General features: G+C 46.9%; 1 long non-coding RNA gene across 1 annotated transcript; it reads left to right on the forward strand.

The window, feature by feature from the left end:
• Positions 1-5,662: 5,662 nt before the first annotated feature.
• On the forward strand, positions 5,663-6,651 carry LOC114694859. The gene is made up of 2 exons (XR_003734766.2): positions 5,663-5,875; positions 6,326-6,651. It is a non-coding gene; the product is annotated as an uncharacterized LOC114694859 (long non-coding RNA).
• The last annotated feature ends 9,214 nt before the right edge of the window (positions 6,652-15,865 follow it).

The raw sequence follows: 15,865 nt of genomic DNA on the forward strand, positions 1-15,865 counted from the left end.
CTTGCTTTGTATACCAGGCTAGCCTCGAACTCAGAGAGATCTGCCTGTTATGAATTTGCGCAGGGAAACATGTTGGCATGCTGGGCAGGTGCAGCAGCAGCAGGCTGGCAGAAGACCCACACCAAGCAGGCATGGCAGTGTGTGTGTGTGTGTGTGTGTGTGTGTGTGTGTGTGTGTAAATAGCCGTGGCCAGTCATTCACGCTCTAGATGCTGCATCCGTGTGTGGAAATGGTTTATTATGATAGAGAGTCGAAGAGAAAGATAGGAAAGAAGGAGAGAAGAGAGAGGAGGAGAGAGGTTGAGGATGTACACCTCATGGGAGGAAAAATGGAAGAGAGAGAGGAAAGGGAGGGGGTTTTCCTTAAAATGAGGCTTTTATGTCAGGACGCAGGTCAATGCCAAGGGGTAGGTCAGAATACTGACACCACCTGCCTCTGCCTCATGAGTGCTGGGATTAAAGGCATGCGCCACCACTGCCTGGCCTAATGTAATAGTTTTTGTTTTGTTTTGTTTTGTTTTGTTTTAGAGAGAAGGGGGGGGGGTTATAGAGCAGTGGTTTCTCAACCTGTGGGTCTGAACCCCTTTGGGGGGGTCACATATCAGATATCCTGCATATCAGAGATTTACACTATGATTGATAACAGTAGAAAAATTACAGTTATGAAGTAGCAACAAAAATAAATTTATGGTTGGAGGTATGTTCCACAACATGAGGAAGTGTATTAAAAGGTCCCAAGTCACTAAGTTCAATCTCCATTACAAGAAATATACATATTTTATTACACACACACACACACACACACACACACACACACACACACACACGGCTAGAGAGATGACTTAATGGTTAAGAGCACTTGCTTCTCTTCCAGAGGACAAGAGTTCAGTTCCCACCCAGCATCTATATCTGGCAGCTCGTACTTGCATACCTAAAGACAAAATCTTTAAAAAGAGAGAAGGGGCATTTTAATAGTGCCATTGAGGTAGGACTCAGCTGTATTTGTAGAGTGACAAAGAATCTGTTGGGAAGATGTAGGGACATTCTTGAGAAGGTGGGGGAGGCTTCCATGGCAGAGAATTCTCCCCCAGGCTATGGGAGACAGTGCGAATGTGGGACAAGCATGTGCTGGAGCAAGCGCCGCATGGGAGGAAGATTAATTTTATGAGCTTTGGGCTGAGTCAGGACCAGTGTCACGTATATGTCCTGCTTCCTGCTGGCCCCAAATGCTTTTTCTAAGCTCCTCTCTGTCCTGAGCAGTGGGAAAAAGAAAACCTCAAGGGGGAAAAGAAAACCCTTGTTCAACGTGACTTTCTATTTCTTCCTCCCATAAGAACTTCTTCCTTTAAAGGACAAGGAAAATGCTTGCCTCAGGGAAGTGGTTAATGACTACACTTTAAAAAGTTTCAAAGAGGTGACTCAGTGGACAAAGGTACCTGTCACCAAGCTTGATGGTCTAAATTCCATTTCTGAGACCTACATGGTGAGAGGAGAGAACCAATTCCAGCAAGGTGTCCGCTGACCGCCACATGCCCTCCATGGCATATTTGCATATATACACGAACACACACACACACACACACACACACACACACACAAATTTAACTCTGCTCATAACAGAGACATACTCATGAAAACAATTGATTCTGTATCAAATTAGTGAAACTCACAAAGCTGACGGCGCTGGTTGCTGTGTGGATGGGCAGCCCAGACACTAGCAGGTGGCACTCAGAGGAGTGTTAACAGATGAACGCCATCTGAGAATGCTGGAACCCACTAGAGGAAATCACCAACGACTAACACAGAGAGCTGTAGCAGAATAAGGTCACTAGGGAATTATTTAGACTAGCTACAAGTTTGGAAAAGAGAAAATGGCCCTTGGTCCAATAGTGTAATAGTAATAATATCTAATTATGATTTAGCAAAGTTTAGATCTTAAAAAACAAGTTCAACCATTGACTTCAAACTTGAGAACTTAAATCTTCCCCTCTGAGCTGTAGCACGAATCTTAAAGGGCTTTATTAATAAAAACAAACCCAGAGCCAGGTATTGGGGTGAACACTGAAAGATCAGAGAGACAGAACCAGCCACAGCTAACCTAGCCTAGCCAATTCCTCAGCTGATCTCATTTCCTCAAACTGGAAGCCTCTGTGTTTTCATCCAAATGACTATCAGCTGAACTGCTGCTAAAAGCCTAAAAGTTTAACTGACTCTAGTTCCTGATTTTCACACTTTATGTACCTTTCTGCTTCTTGCCATCACTTCCTGGGATTAAAGGCATGTGTCACCACGCCTGGCTGTTTCCAGTGTGGCCTTGAACTCACAGAGATCTGGATGGATCTCTGCCCCCCAAGTGATAGGATTAAAGGTGTGTGTGACAACATTTTCTGGCCTCTATGTCTATCTAGCGGCTGTTCTGTTCTCTGACCCCAGATAAGTTTATTAAGGTGCACAGTATATTGGGACACAGAGAGCTTTGCAGCTAAAGCGAATATCCTTATTGTCTTCCTGTGCCAACCATGTTCTTGTCAATTCTTCTAGAGAGATCCCATTATTTTTTTGTGTACAAATCTGGCAATCAAACCCAGGACCTGACCATGCTGGGCAAGCCCTCTAACACTGAGTTACAGCCCTAACCCAATGCCCTGCGCTTTGGTTTGTAATCCTTCTATGCAGAGCCTTACAAAGACGTTTCCCATGTGTTTGCAGAAAGCTCACATTTACTATTTTGGTGGGTTTTTTTTTTTCCCCTTTGAATCAGACTTCATGAATAATTCTGAAAAATTAATTCATCACTTATGAAACATGTCTAACCATGAGGGAAAATACTTGTGGCACACCAAGAAATATCAGTCTCTCCCTGTCCTCCATTCTCCCTGTCCTCCCCTCCCAGAGAAGTATTTTTATACTTCATTTTGCAGAAGAGGAGGGATCCTCCCTTCCCTCCATTTCCATGTGTCTCATAGACAGAGTGGCAGATGTCATCTTTTTACCCAGAACAGCTTTAGTGACTTTGCCATAATAACTTCAGATGGCTAGATCTATATCAAGTAGAACATTCTAGATTAGAAACCATCACATAATTCCACCACACACATCGTGCTTAGCATGGAACCCCAGCTCCTATGTGCTTTTGTAGACATGTTTCACAATGCCAGGTCAAGGCAGAAAGGGCTTAGATGGAGAGGACGCACTTTGCTGCACTTTGCTGGATCCTGACTCTCCTCTAGGGGTTATCAGGACCCTGTATTGTATTGTCCTGCTTGTATTCCTAGTGCCCAGAATGATGTGTGATATCTAGTGTGCATTCACTGTTTTATGTGGGGTGGGAGAAGGGAGGCAATGAAATCAGCTGAGAGAAGAGGAAGAGAGAATATTCTGGAAGTTGTCACTCTCTTCAAGAGGCTCCCAGGGAAGAGGTGGAGGAGAGGTGTCCTTCATCTAGTATGCAAGCTATAAGGTGGCTGAAAGCAAGGCCTTAAGGATAAATATGAGCACTCGAAAGGAAAGAGAGTCCTTCCCTCTCTCCTTCTTCTGACCCAGCAAGTGCCTACTGTGTGTCTCATCTACTAGGGCTTGAGTAGTCTATGTGTCTCCTCTACTGAGGCTTGTGTAGACTGTGTGTCTCATCTACTGGGGCTTATGTAGACTATGTGTCTCCTCTACTGAGGCTTGTGTAGACTGTGTCTCATCTACTGGGGCTTGAGTAGTCTATGTGTCTCCTCTATTGAGGCTTGTGTAGACTGTGTCTCATCTACTGGGGCTTGAGTAGTCTATGTGTCTCCTCTACTGAGGCTTGTGTAGACTGTGTCTCATCTACTAGGGCTTGAGTAGACTATGTGTCTCCTCTACTGAGGCTTGTGTAGACTGTGTCTCATCTACTGGGGCTTGAGTAGTCTATGTGTCTCCTCTACTGAGGCTTGTGTAGACTGTGTCTCATCTACTAGGGCTTGAGTAGACTATGTGTCTCCTCTACTGAGGCTTGTGTAGACTGTGTCTCATCTACTGGGGCTTATGTAGACTATGTGTCTACTGAGGCTTGTGTAGACTGTCTCATCTACTGGGGCTTATGTAGACTATGTGTCTCCTCTACTGAGGCTTGTGTAGACTGTGTGTCTCATCTGCTGGGGCTTATGTAGACTATGTGTCTACTCTACTGAGGCTTGTGTAGACTGTCTCATCTACTGGGGCTTATGTAGACTATGTGTCTCCTCTACTGAGGCTTGTGTAGACTGTGTGTCTCATCTGCTGGGGCTTGTGTAGACTATGTGTCTCCTCTACTGAGGCTTGTGTAGACTGTCTCATCTACTGGGGCTTATGTAGACTATGTGTCTCCTCTACTGAGGCTTGTGTAGACTGTGTGTCTCATCTGCTGGGGCTTGTGTAGTCTATGTGTCTCCTCTACTGAGGCTTGTGTAGACTGTGTGTCTCATCTGCTGGTGCTTGTGTAGAGCTGAAAGCAGGGAGAAAACAGGCTCCTCTATGCTATTATGGAATAGTTGAGACAACAGAACAAGGTTGAAGATAGAAAATAAAAGCAAGTATACAAATAAATATCATTCTAGACAGTGCAAACAAAACTGAGGTGGTGGTGGCTGTGGGCAGAGATCCGGCTGGGAGGGTAGTCACTTGGGCTGTGTGGTAGTGACTAAGGGTCTAGGATTGAGCCTAGGGCCTCACATCCTGCTAAGACAGCAGTCTATCACTGAGCTCCATCCCGTCTACTAAGCTCTGTCTCAAAACAAATCACTGTGTCCCGATATCCTTTTACCAACACTGGCTTTAGTCAGCCTCAGTTACAGCTGTGATGAGAGAGAGAGAGAGAGAGAGAGAGAGAGAGAGAGAGAGAGAGAGAGAGAGAGAGAAAACGCACACACACAATATGCACAGGCAGGTAGAGGTCAGAGGTCAACCTTAAGTATCATTCCTCTGGGGCTGTCTGTCTCTCTCCACCCCCGACAGAACCTCTCACCAGCTGGAACTCTCCAAAAGGGTGGACTTGCTCACGGAGAAGTCCTCAAGCTTGCGCTGTGAACATGCCCTGACTGAGCAATCTGCCTAGCTCATCCCCTCCTGCCCCTCCCCCTTGTCTCTCTCCTTCTCCCTCCCTTCCCGGTGCATACTGAACTTTATCACGAAGTCTGTTTTAGCAGAAAGGCAATAGGAATGAAAAGCCACAGCGTTCTCTTCCTTAGCTCACAGAGAAGCTAGGGGAGAGGGCTACGAGACCAGATCTCTCAATAGGAACCCAGGCAGAGTTCTGCAGCAGAGGTTTTCATAAGAAGAGAGAGGGGTTCCACATCGGATAAAGTTTCTATAAGAAAAAAGTCACACACACACACACACACACACACACACACACACCCGCCCCCACCCCGGAACTGAGGACTGAACCCAGGACCTTGCACTTGCTAGGCTAGCATTCTACCACTGAGCTGAATCGCTAACCTTAAGGAAAAGTTTTATATGAGGAAAAAAAAATGAGGATGTGCAGAGTGTACTGTTCATCTTAAGGCAGCGACTGTAAGGTACAGGGGGGACAGGCTTCCTTAGTGACCCCTCCCGCAGCTGCGATGGCTCCCTCAGAAGTTACTGATGCTGCAGCCTCCCTGCCCCCACCCACCGGATTCTCCCGTGACCTTGGCCTCAGACGGTTCCGAAGTGGGGCTTCCCTCAGGTCCACAGGGAGACTCCTGGTGGAGAGGTCACTGCAGGCCTAGCAGGGCTGCTTCGGGAGCGAAGGCAGAGGTCCCAGCAGTTGCTCTTAGTAAACAAGGGGGGTTGGTCACGTGACTGGCATATCAGAATTAATCGGAACAGTTAAGGGAGACAGGAGCATCCGCAGCCCCTGGACAACAGGTCTTTCTTTCTTACAGGTCAGTTTGGTTCTCGGGGCAAGGATAGATGGGCAGTTTGGGGGGATAGAAAGATGAGAGGGGGTGCCAGGCTGCTTGTCAGGTTTCAGTAGAAGTCGGGGTGGACTGGGAGCCCCTGACCTATCATCTCCTGTGGGCAGTGGGTTAAGACCTGTTGTCGTCTCTGTGAGGCCATCTGTCTGGGTCTTTACCCGGAGCCTGCTGTTCCTCCCCAGCAGATGGACACTGTTCTGCCCTCCTTGCCCTCTGAGGATGAAGGACAGCTCCCCCTGCCCCCACCCTGTGACCCCCTTCAGGAACTTCCTGGGCCAGCCTCTGTTGGGGAGCTACTTCCTCTGGCATTTCAAAAGCTGGCAAATGGATTTTTTTTCTTCCAGGGCCAAGGAATTTTGGCTCCTTGGGGGATCTGTGACAGGCCACCCTCCTTGAGTTGTTTTTCTTCTCTTGAAGGCAAAAAAGAATCCTTGTGTATCGTGAAGGCATGCCTGTTTGATTATTTTGAAGAAGAAGACCCAGATAACTGAGAAGAAAAATGAAGCACCCCTATGTAACCCTGAGCTTGGCTTCTGAGGAGCTTTATCCAGCAGAGGCAACCAGGCCCCTTGGAGAAATGGTCGATAAGTCTGGAATGTCTCGCTATGCCAAAGAAATGGGAGAAGCAGAAGGGAAAGGAGATTATGGAGCATTTCAAAAAGGCACAGAAGCCAGCTTGAGTGGAACCCCAGGGCCAAACCTAGAACGACTTTGAGCGTGGAGATAAATGTAGATGACAATGAATTATGGCCTGTGGTGTGAAAATAAGATTCTGGCATCTGTTTTAGAAATAAACCAAGATGTGTGGAGATTTTTCTTATAACTAATAAACATACAAGGAATGAAAAGGTTATTCCATTAGAAATTAGACTACTGCCTGCAGTGGTGGCGCACGCCTTTAATCCCAGCACCCTGGAGGCAGAGGCAGGCGGATCTCTGTGAGTTCAAGGCCACCCTGGTCTACAGAGTGAGTTCCAGGACAGCCAGGGCTGTTACACAGAGAAACCCTGTCTCAAAACAAACAAACAAACAAAAACCAGAAAACAAAGAACAAAACAAAACAGCAATAAAAAAGAAACGAGACTATGTAGTAAATATACATTATACAGTACAATTGGATACAAGCGAGATTCATCATTGACTTCTAGTAGGAGGCTTCCCACCTAGACACTCAGGCACAGTACAAATGATTAGTAGTGACAGAAGTTAAGGGACAAACGGGCATTGTGTGTCTCTGGATGTGATGCCCTGAGAAGGGGACATTGTTACCTGGGTGATATTGGCTCCAAATGTACGAGCTGAAGTAGACTATGAGGAAAGCACCACACCATCCGAGCTGAAGGTGGACTGTGAAAATTATTCATGTCAAGAAAGGCTGACGAATCCTTGCAGATTAAGACAACAAAAGCCGGGCTCTCTGGGGACACTAGTCTCAGAACAGGGACAGAGGCTTAGATGAGAGTACGGTACCAATGCCAAGCTTCTCAGATTTGCTTGTGGTTCTTAAGAAATGCATACAGGAGCTGGGCGGTGGTGGTGCACGCCTTTAATCCCAGCCCCTGGGAGGCAGAGGCAAGTGGATCTCTGAGTTGGAGGCCAGCCTGGTCTACAGAGCGAGTTCCAGGACAGAGGAACCCTTTTTACAGAGAGAGAGAGAGAGACAGAGAGAGAGACAGAGAGAGAGACAGAGAGAAATTCATGCTGGCTCTCAAGATGGCCCAGGATATAAAAAGGCTTTCTGCCATGACTGCTGACCTGGATCCTTGGTGCACACATGGTAGCAGAGAACCAACTCTAATCTTACTTAACTCTAATTTTCACTATATAATTTAATTTATATTTTACTATATACTTGTCCTCTGACATGCACACACACACACACACACACAAATATAATTTAAAATTAAAAAGAATTGCATTAAATATTAAAGGCTAAGATGACATACTTTATATAACTTAATCTCAAATGGTTCATAACCATAGCCATGTGATTGTTATTGTTAATTGTTAAGTGGACAGAATCTAGAATCATCTGGAAGGTGAGCCTCTGGGCATCTTGGTTACATTAACTGATTCCCTAGGCAGGGGATTTTGGACCTGGAGAAAGTGAGCTGAGGGTTGGCATTTGTCATTCTCTGTTCCTGATTGTGGATGTCACATAAAACCAGCTGCTTCAAGCTTCTGCTGCCTGGCTGTTTCTCGCTGATCAAGTGTGGGAGGCCACAAAAGCGTCCTAGTGAGACCTGAGCTTGCTTTACACAGGAGAGCTGCATTAGGGGATGGCCTGACCACGTGCATGGTCACCAGGTGTCTGGGGGGGTCGGCCATTGGCTGTGCTGGGGGGGGGGAGGTCTTTTGCTCCACCCCTTGGCATTCCTTTAAAAGCCCTTTAGTATCGACAGAAGGGGCTGGTGGGTTTGGATCCAGGCCCTCCCAAGGCTGTCCTGTGTTTTCTATCCGTCTCTCTCTCCTCTCTATTTCTATCTACATAGTCCTTATTTCTCCCTGCTCAACAGTACCCTGGGGGCAAAAGAGGGGGCTGGTCCCTCGGTCAACTCTCCTTGATCTGTGAGCCAGAACAAGACCTTCTCCTTCAGGTGGTTTTTGTCAGAGGACTTTATCACAATAACAGAAACTAAGACCGTGTGCGCGGGCACGAACAGATAAAGAGAGAAAGCAGGACTGTGCATGGGACAGGAATGACCAACACGGCTCCGTCAAAGCTGGGAGCTGAGGGCCAGTGAGAGGGGTCAGTGGATAAAGAGGCTTGCTGCCAAGCTGGACGGTCCGAGTTCAGTCTCTGGACCCACATGGATGGATGTGTGTGTGTGTGTGTGTGTGTGTGTGTGTGTGTGTGTGTGAGAGAGAGAGAGAGAGAGAACCCACTCCCCATACTGTTTTCTGACCCCCACACCACGCTGTGGTGCTCACAAGACCCACAAGTAAATAAATAAATGTTGTAAAATCCAGAGATCTGGGTAACATGCAGAGTTGTTTGCATCGTTTTTGAAACTTAGACATTATGATAATTAGAAATTATTTCAAAATAATCTCATTTAAAGAACAAAGCAATAACACTGGAAATGGCCTGTTTTTAGACGTTAACTCAGCTGTGAAAACAGAACACCTGCAATTTTATTAACCTCGATCTTCCTCATTAACACCATGGTGCTTTTCAATCTGGAATTGTTTTTAAAGGGAAAATTGAATCAGAATGAGACCAAGTTTTGTTGTTAAAGTGGAGTCTTGCAAATGGCCATTCTTGTACATACACACACACAGATGCATGTTTACAATGACTTGTAATTATTATTAACAGTATTGTATATTGTCCAACAACATAAAACCACCTTTGTGTATTTAGTCAACAGCTACTAAATACGGTTTGCTCAGAGTCCTGTTGCTACCAACCAGGCTTCTGAGAAGATGCTTGCTAGAGAATACCTGAGCACAAGCAGGAGTTTGGTCCAGGATGAATTCCTTGAAGTGGAATATGAGGTCAAAGGGCAAGAATATTTTTGGTCCTTTGGATGTGTCAAAAGTTTTCAAACACCCCCCGCCCCCCACCTCCCTCAACGTTTACAGCAGCAGAGCGCTTCAGTGATCTTGTGAGGAGGGGTCTGTTTCTGTCCTTGTGTCTCTAATCACATCCTTTTTCATCATCCGGTCGCTGTCGCATGTAATAGGGAGGCCGTGTTCTCTCCTTCACAGCTCTTGTTTGCATTCCTTTGATTATGAATGAGGGTGAACTTGACCACTTGTGCCTTTTTCTAGTTATGGCTGGTGATGTGTTCCTTCCAGTCTAAGGACACATTGGTTAAAAAATACGTCACATCATTTTTTGTTTGTTTGTTTGTTTTGTTTTTGGTTTTTGTACCATTCAAGAAAGAAAAATGCACTCCCCTTTCTGACATGTTGGATATTTGCATTTAGAATCTGTGAAACAAAGCTGTTTGGAAATGCCTAGGAGGGCTCTGGGTTGACAGCTCTGATGCAGGGAGGGACTGAGGCTGCCTTGGGCCCAGGGCAGCTGAGCCCCAGGTTGCTCAATCTCCTTGCCTGGCCCAGAAGGCCTCCGGGAATTCTTAGAGCCTAAGCCGCATTATTAAAACAAAGACGGTAATACCTATCCGGACCAACTTGCTTTTCACTTTTCCTACTGTTTACCAACCTCTCACGCTCTGTGTCACCCACATGCCTCCACATGAGGCTTTTGCAGTTTAATGAGAGAGACAAGTCATTCTCCGGCCTGGGCTATGAAGTCAAGCTAAGAGAGTGGGGGAGAGGGATCTTGATCTTAAAGAGAGATCTTGATCTTGAAGAAAACAAAACTGGGATTTACCCATTCAGCAAACATTTATTCATCCTCTAATACGAGTTGAGGCTGTGCTGGGTTCTGGGTTTGACTGGGTATGGGGGGGGGGCTTGGGGAGGAAGGGACACCCCAGACAGAGGGAAGACTGAGAATAGTGAAGTAAAGAGACATGACCCAAGAGATGTGTTTGGGAAAGAGAAAGTGGTCCACAGGGTGTGAGAAGCTGCAGAAGGTGAAGCCAAAGAGGAAACTGAGGCTTCAAAGGCCATCTTAAAGAAATCCTGCACCTGCTTGATCACTGGAAGCGGAGCCATTTTCTCCCTATCCTTTTAACTGTGTGTGTGTGTGTGTGTGTGCGCGCGCGCGCGCGCGCGCGCGCGCGTGCTTGCGCAAGAGATCGAGTATATGTGTGAATTTTACCATGCTTGTGGCCGGTACTCCTGAACTGGCTGCATGCTTTTGTTAGCAGGGGTCTGAGACATGGCAGGCTCTGTTTATGAACGCATGAGTTCATCAGGGCGGGTGGGAGGGCACAGTACCCGTGGGGAAAGAGCGAAGGATATAGATTCAGACAAACCTGCGTTTTGAAAAAGCCTGGCTCCACCATTAGCTGTCCGTCACTGGACTCCACTCCTCTCCTTGTCTTCCAGGGCTCTCCTCATCCCTCCCCAAGGCCACGTGCAGTGAGAGCAGAGATGCCTGCCTGCAACAAGGGACGGCGAGTGACTGGATACTCCGGTAAGGGTCTTGGGACCCTCCCTACCCCTGTCTGAGGGGATGTGCACAGTCAACAAGCCCAGAAGGGGCGAACGGTTGGAAGGGAACACAGCTGAACTTCCAGAACGCAGCTGTTTGGCTGGGGGAGCGGATAGTCTGTACAACACTGCACCTCCCCAGTTCCTGCTTAGACCCTGCTCCACCCCGACTCTTAGCAGTGCTGAGCTCAGTCACCAGTAAATGCCCTGCTGGGGGGGGGCCTTCCTTAAACCCTGCCCCAGGAGAGTAACCGTGAACTTCCTTTTCCAAGAAGGGAGCCACACACCCTTTGCTGGAGGCTTCTTACGGAAGAGCGTCAGCTTTTTGTTGGCCTTAAATGCGGGATCTCTGACGCATGTGTGAGGCTCTGTGCTGGTGTTCCTGTGAACAAAGGAACGGGCTGGGGGTAGGAGAATTCATTTTGAGAACTCAAGGGGGCTTCACTGCTAAGCTCCACTGTTGGCCTAAAAAAAAAATGAGATCCAGCCAGTAGGTCATCATGATGGTCACTTAGCCAGCAGAGCTGTGGAGCGAGACACACACACACACACACACACACACACACACACTGCACCCCCACAGCACTAAGATGTTTTTGTATATAGAAAAACAAGGAAGAAACCTACATGTATGTATTTTGAAGAATTACAAGTGATTTTTTTTTTTTACTGTCCTAAGATTTTTCTGGTTTTATTTATTTGTTTCTTCTTCTTCTTCTTCTTCTTCTCCTTCTTCTTCTTCTTCTTCTTCTTCTTCTTCTTCTTCTTCTTCTTATTATTATTATTATTATTATTATTATTATTATTATTATTGGTTTTTCAAAACAGGGCTTCTCTGTGTAGCTTTGTGCCTTTCCTGGAACTCACTCTGTAGCCCAGGCTGGCCTCGAACTCACAGAGATCCACCTGCCTCTGCCTCCCGAGTGCTGGGATTAAAGGCGTGTGCCACCACCGCCTGGCTTATTTATTTGTTTCTAAAAATTATTACAAGGAGATTTATTTATTTATTTATTTGGTTTTTGGAGACAGAGTTTCTCTGTGTAACAGCCCTGGCTGTCCTGGATCTTGCCCTGTAGACCAGGCTGGCCTCCAACTCACAGAGATCCGGCCTACCTTGCCTCCGGAGTGTGGGGGATTAAAGGTAAGTGCCACCACTGCCTGGCGATATGTTTTAATAAAAATAATTTGCTGTGGATATTGCTCTATATAAATAAAACACTGATGGCCAGTGACCAGGCAGGAAGTAAGTTGCCAGGCAGGAAGTAGGTGGGACAAGGAGAGAGGAGAATTCTGGGAAGTAGAAGGTTGAGGAGGGAGACACTGCAGCCACCAGCAGGACAAGCAGCATGTAAAGACTCTGGTAAGCGACCAGCCACGTGACAAGGTATAGATTTATAAAAATGGGTTAATTTAAGATAAAAGAACAGTTAGCAAGAAGCCTGCCACGGCCATACAGTTTGTAAGCAATATAAGTCTCTGTGTTTACTTGGTCGGGTCTGAGTGGTTGTGGGACTGGCGGGTGACAAAGATTTGTCCTGACTGTGGCAAGGCAGGAAAACTCTAGCTACAATAATTAGTGATTAAAAATAAAACTCACAGGCTGATGAGGTGGCTCATGGGTAAAGATGCATGCTACTAGGACTGATGACCTGGGTCTCATAAGACAGAAGGAGAGCTTGCTTTCCTGAAGTTGCCCTCTGACCTTCATAGGCTCACTGTGACATATGTGTGACACACTCACAGGTAAAATAACATATATTAATTATATAATACATAACACACACACACACACACACACACACACACACACACACACACACACACACATCAGTTAAGCGAACTTGCAGTGAGGATCTCCGTGCCCGGCTCTGTCCCAGATGCTAGCGTTTAGCGTTAAGGCGGATGTGTGGGGGCAGGATTTAATCCTCAGGAAAAGGTGAAGAAAGGGTGGGGGAAATCCGGGAGCAGGGAGGGAGGTGAGCTCTCAGCAGGCCATTCCAGGAAGACAGCTGGGCTGAATCCTCCAGGACTAACAGGGCTTGCCCCTTGAGAAGGAGCTGATGGCGAGGGAAGTGAGGTGGTGGGGTGAGCAGAGAACGGACCAGAGGAAATTGGGGTTCTGAGGCTGAAAGGACAGTGCAGGGCTTTAGGAGCTTAGTGTGCACCGCTGAAAATGCTTGGATTTGACTTTGAAGGCAATGGGACTTTGTTTGTTTTGTTGCTTTGGCGAGATGGAGTCTCACTATGTAGCCCAGGCTGGCCTTGAACTTACAATCCTCCTGCCTCAGCCTCCCCACTAAGACCAGCAGCAAGAAGTTTTACTTTATTTTAATTTTGTGTGTGTGTGGTACAATGATGATTTGCACAACATTCGAACCAAGAGGATAACTGAACTGGTGATGGTGAGGATCCTGAGTACCAGGGTTTGGGTATCTCAGCATGAACTGGAACTCATCCTCCGTGGATGCTGAGGAATGACTGCTGATCATTGGCAAGTTTCTAAACCTCTCTGTGCCTTGAATGTCTCTCAGTAAAGGAAGGTGGTGGTGATGGTGATGATGGTGATGATTGATGATGATGATGAAATACACTTTGAAGTGTTACTCTGCTCAGTGAGTAAGTATATGTGGTGTCCATTCCGAGACCCAGGGAGTGGTGAATTCTGTACTTGTTACTTGCTTGCATCCCAGGGTCCCATGGCTAGGTGCCCAATAGGAAGGCTGTAGGCACATTCAGGGTGTTGCCATCCACACCCCCTCAGCATCTCATCTTGTCCCCATGGGCATGTGCCTAGCAACCTTGCTGGGCTTGTTCACTGAGCTAGCGCAGCTGAGTAACCCAAGCTGCTCCAGTCAGATGCTATCTCCTGGGAAGCTGGCGCTTCTGGAACACAGTCATTCTATCAGCCCGGGCAAGTCCTTAAATCGAGGACATGTAAATTTGGGAACTACGAGGTGGAAATGAGAAAGACCAAAGCAGAAAGAGGGGAAACCAAGTAAGCCTTGGGGGAACGGGAGCTAAACTGTCATGTGGCGAGCGAGAGGGGGAGGTGGACTGAGACATGAACATGGAGACTGCAGAGATGATGGCCACCTCAGTCCTAAGAGGATCTGAATGTGGATAAATGTGTTGGCTGTGGGGCCGGAAGTGTTGGCTTTAACCCACTGTCTTTCTCCTTAATAATTATGTAATTTTGGACAAATACCATCAACCGCCGCTCTGTGCTGAATTTTCTTGTCTCCACACCCTACTGTCTGCACAGGATGACAACAGTCGCACCCCACTGTCTGTGCATTGATCGTTCTACGGCACCTCTGTGCAGGTGGATTTGTGGGTGCCTCATCCCTGTCCCAAGACAGACAACTGTGTGAAGAGAAAAGGCTAACTTAGTCCACAGTTTTAGAAGTTCAAAACCCAAGTGTCAGCACCGTGGGTGTGGTATCTGGTGAGACTGGGAAGTGACGGCACATCGTAGCCGGAACTCATGGAGTAGCAAGCAGGCAAATCCAGAACCAGAGCAGAGATAAATGGCACATGTTCAGCCAGGTTTACTTTTTAATAATAGCCTTCTCCGGAGGAGTCACATGGTAATACCCAGAGAGTCATATGAGAACTACCACACATGTCCCTTCCCACCAATGGTCTAAGAACCTCCGAAAACGTTTCACATCTAGGAGGTTCTGCTTCCTCCAAACAGTGTCACTCTGGAGATCAGCCCTTAATCCCAACGGTCCCTTGAGGGATTGACATGAGTGCGGGTAGCCTGTATCTTTTCAGGAGTTTAACGAGTTAAGAGTTGCGGTCTTGGCTCTCTACCTTCGGCTTTCCGATTAGCTTTGAGGTTTGGAATATGTCTCTCCTCCAAACCCCCTCTTTTTCATCTGTCAGATGAGAAAGCACCGGTCTGTAGGGATGGTGCGAGGATCAAGCGATCAGTGTTTAACATTGGCTCTCGGGACAGAACTCAATTTGCAGCACCTGCTCATTTCCACAGAGCAAATGCTCCCACTGCAAGGTAGCGTTGCAGTGTCTCTGAAGGTGGGGTTGGGAAGATCTGTGCATCGTTATCCAGCATCCCCGCTGCACAGATAAGACATTACCTGAGCCTAGATAACAGTTAAGGGCAGTGAAGTAATTAGGAACTGATGGGCTTTTATTGCATTTGTTTTTTTAATGTAATTTATTTAATTGCGAGCTTACATAATATAGTTTTTTAATAACTGCTGTTCATAACTGGCTTGCAAAGTTCTTGAAAATTTAATAAGCAGCTCTTGCAAGCTGGTCCAAGCTGGCTGCACATACTGTCGGATGTGCTAAAGCTCTAACGAGGCCTAGGAGAGAACATCGCCCATACGCAGTGCCCCGTCATCGGTAGCCTATACGATTCTTGGTGTGTATTTTATGATGCAATCTATGATTCTAGTAGTTAAAAACAAATAAAAAAGGCCATGGGGAAACAAGTCTTCAGTGGCTGCCCTTTTCACTCCTACATCAAAGGACTCAAAAGAGCAAGTTTGGGCAGAGAGAGCTCTTTGGGTTCACGGCTTCAGATGTTAGTGTGTGATGGTGCTGTGGCCCTGATGGAGATGGACATGTGGCAGAGGCTCCTCCTACCTTGGCGATCAAGGAGCTGGCACCGGGCTGGAAGCAGGGCAGGCTGCAGCCTTCAGTATCCATCTCTAGTGAGTGGCCTACTTCTGGAGGCCAGGATACATTGTCTCAAGGTCTCACCACCTCCCCACAAATAGCATCCTGGCTGGGAACCAGGTATTCAAAGTAAGAGCCTTTGGGGGATATTTCTGACTCAAATCCTAACAGCTTAAAGGCACCTCTTATGAAGTTAGGGTCATTCTGTTGAATTGAGGAATGTGGGCCTGCGACATGGTT

The sequence above is a fragment of the Peromyscus leucopus genome, chromosome 20 (assembly GCF_004664715.2).
Source record: "Peromyscus leucopus breed LL Stock chromosome 20, UCI_PerLeu_2.1, whole genome shotgun sequence".
In the NCBI taxonomy this organism is placed as follows: domain Eukaryota; kingdom Metazoa; phylum Chordata; class Mammalia; order Rodentia; family Cricetidae; genus Peromyscus; species Peromyscus leucopus.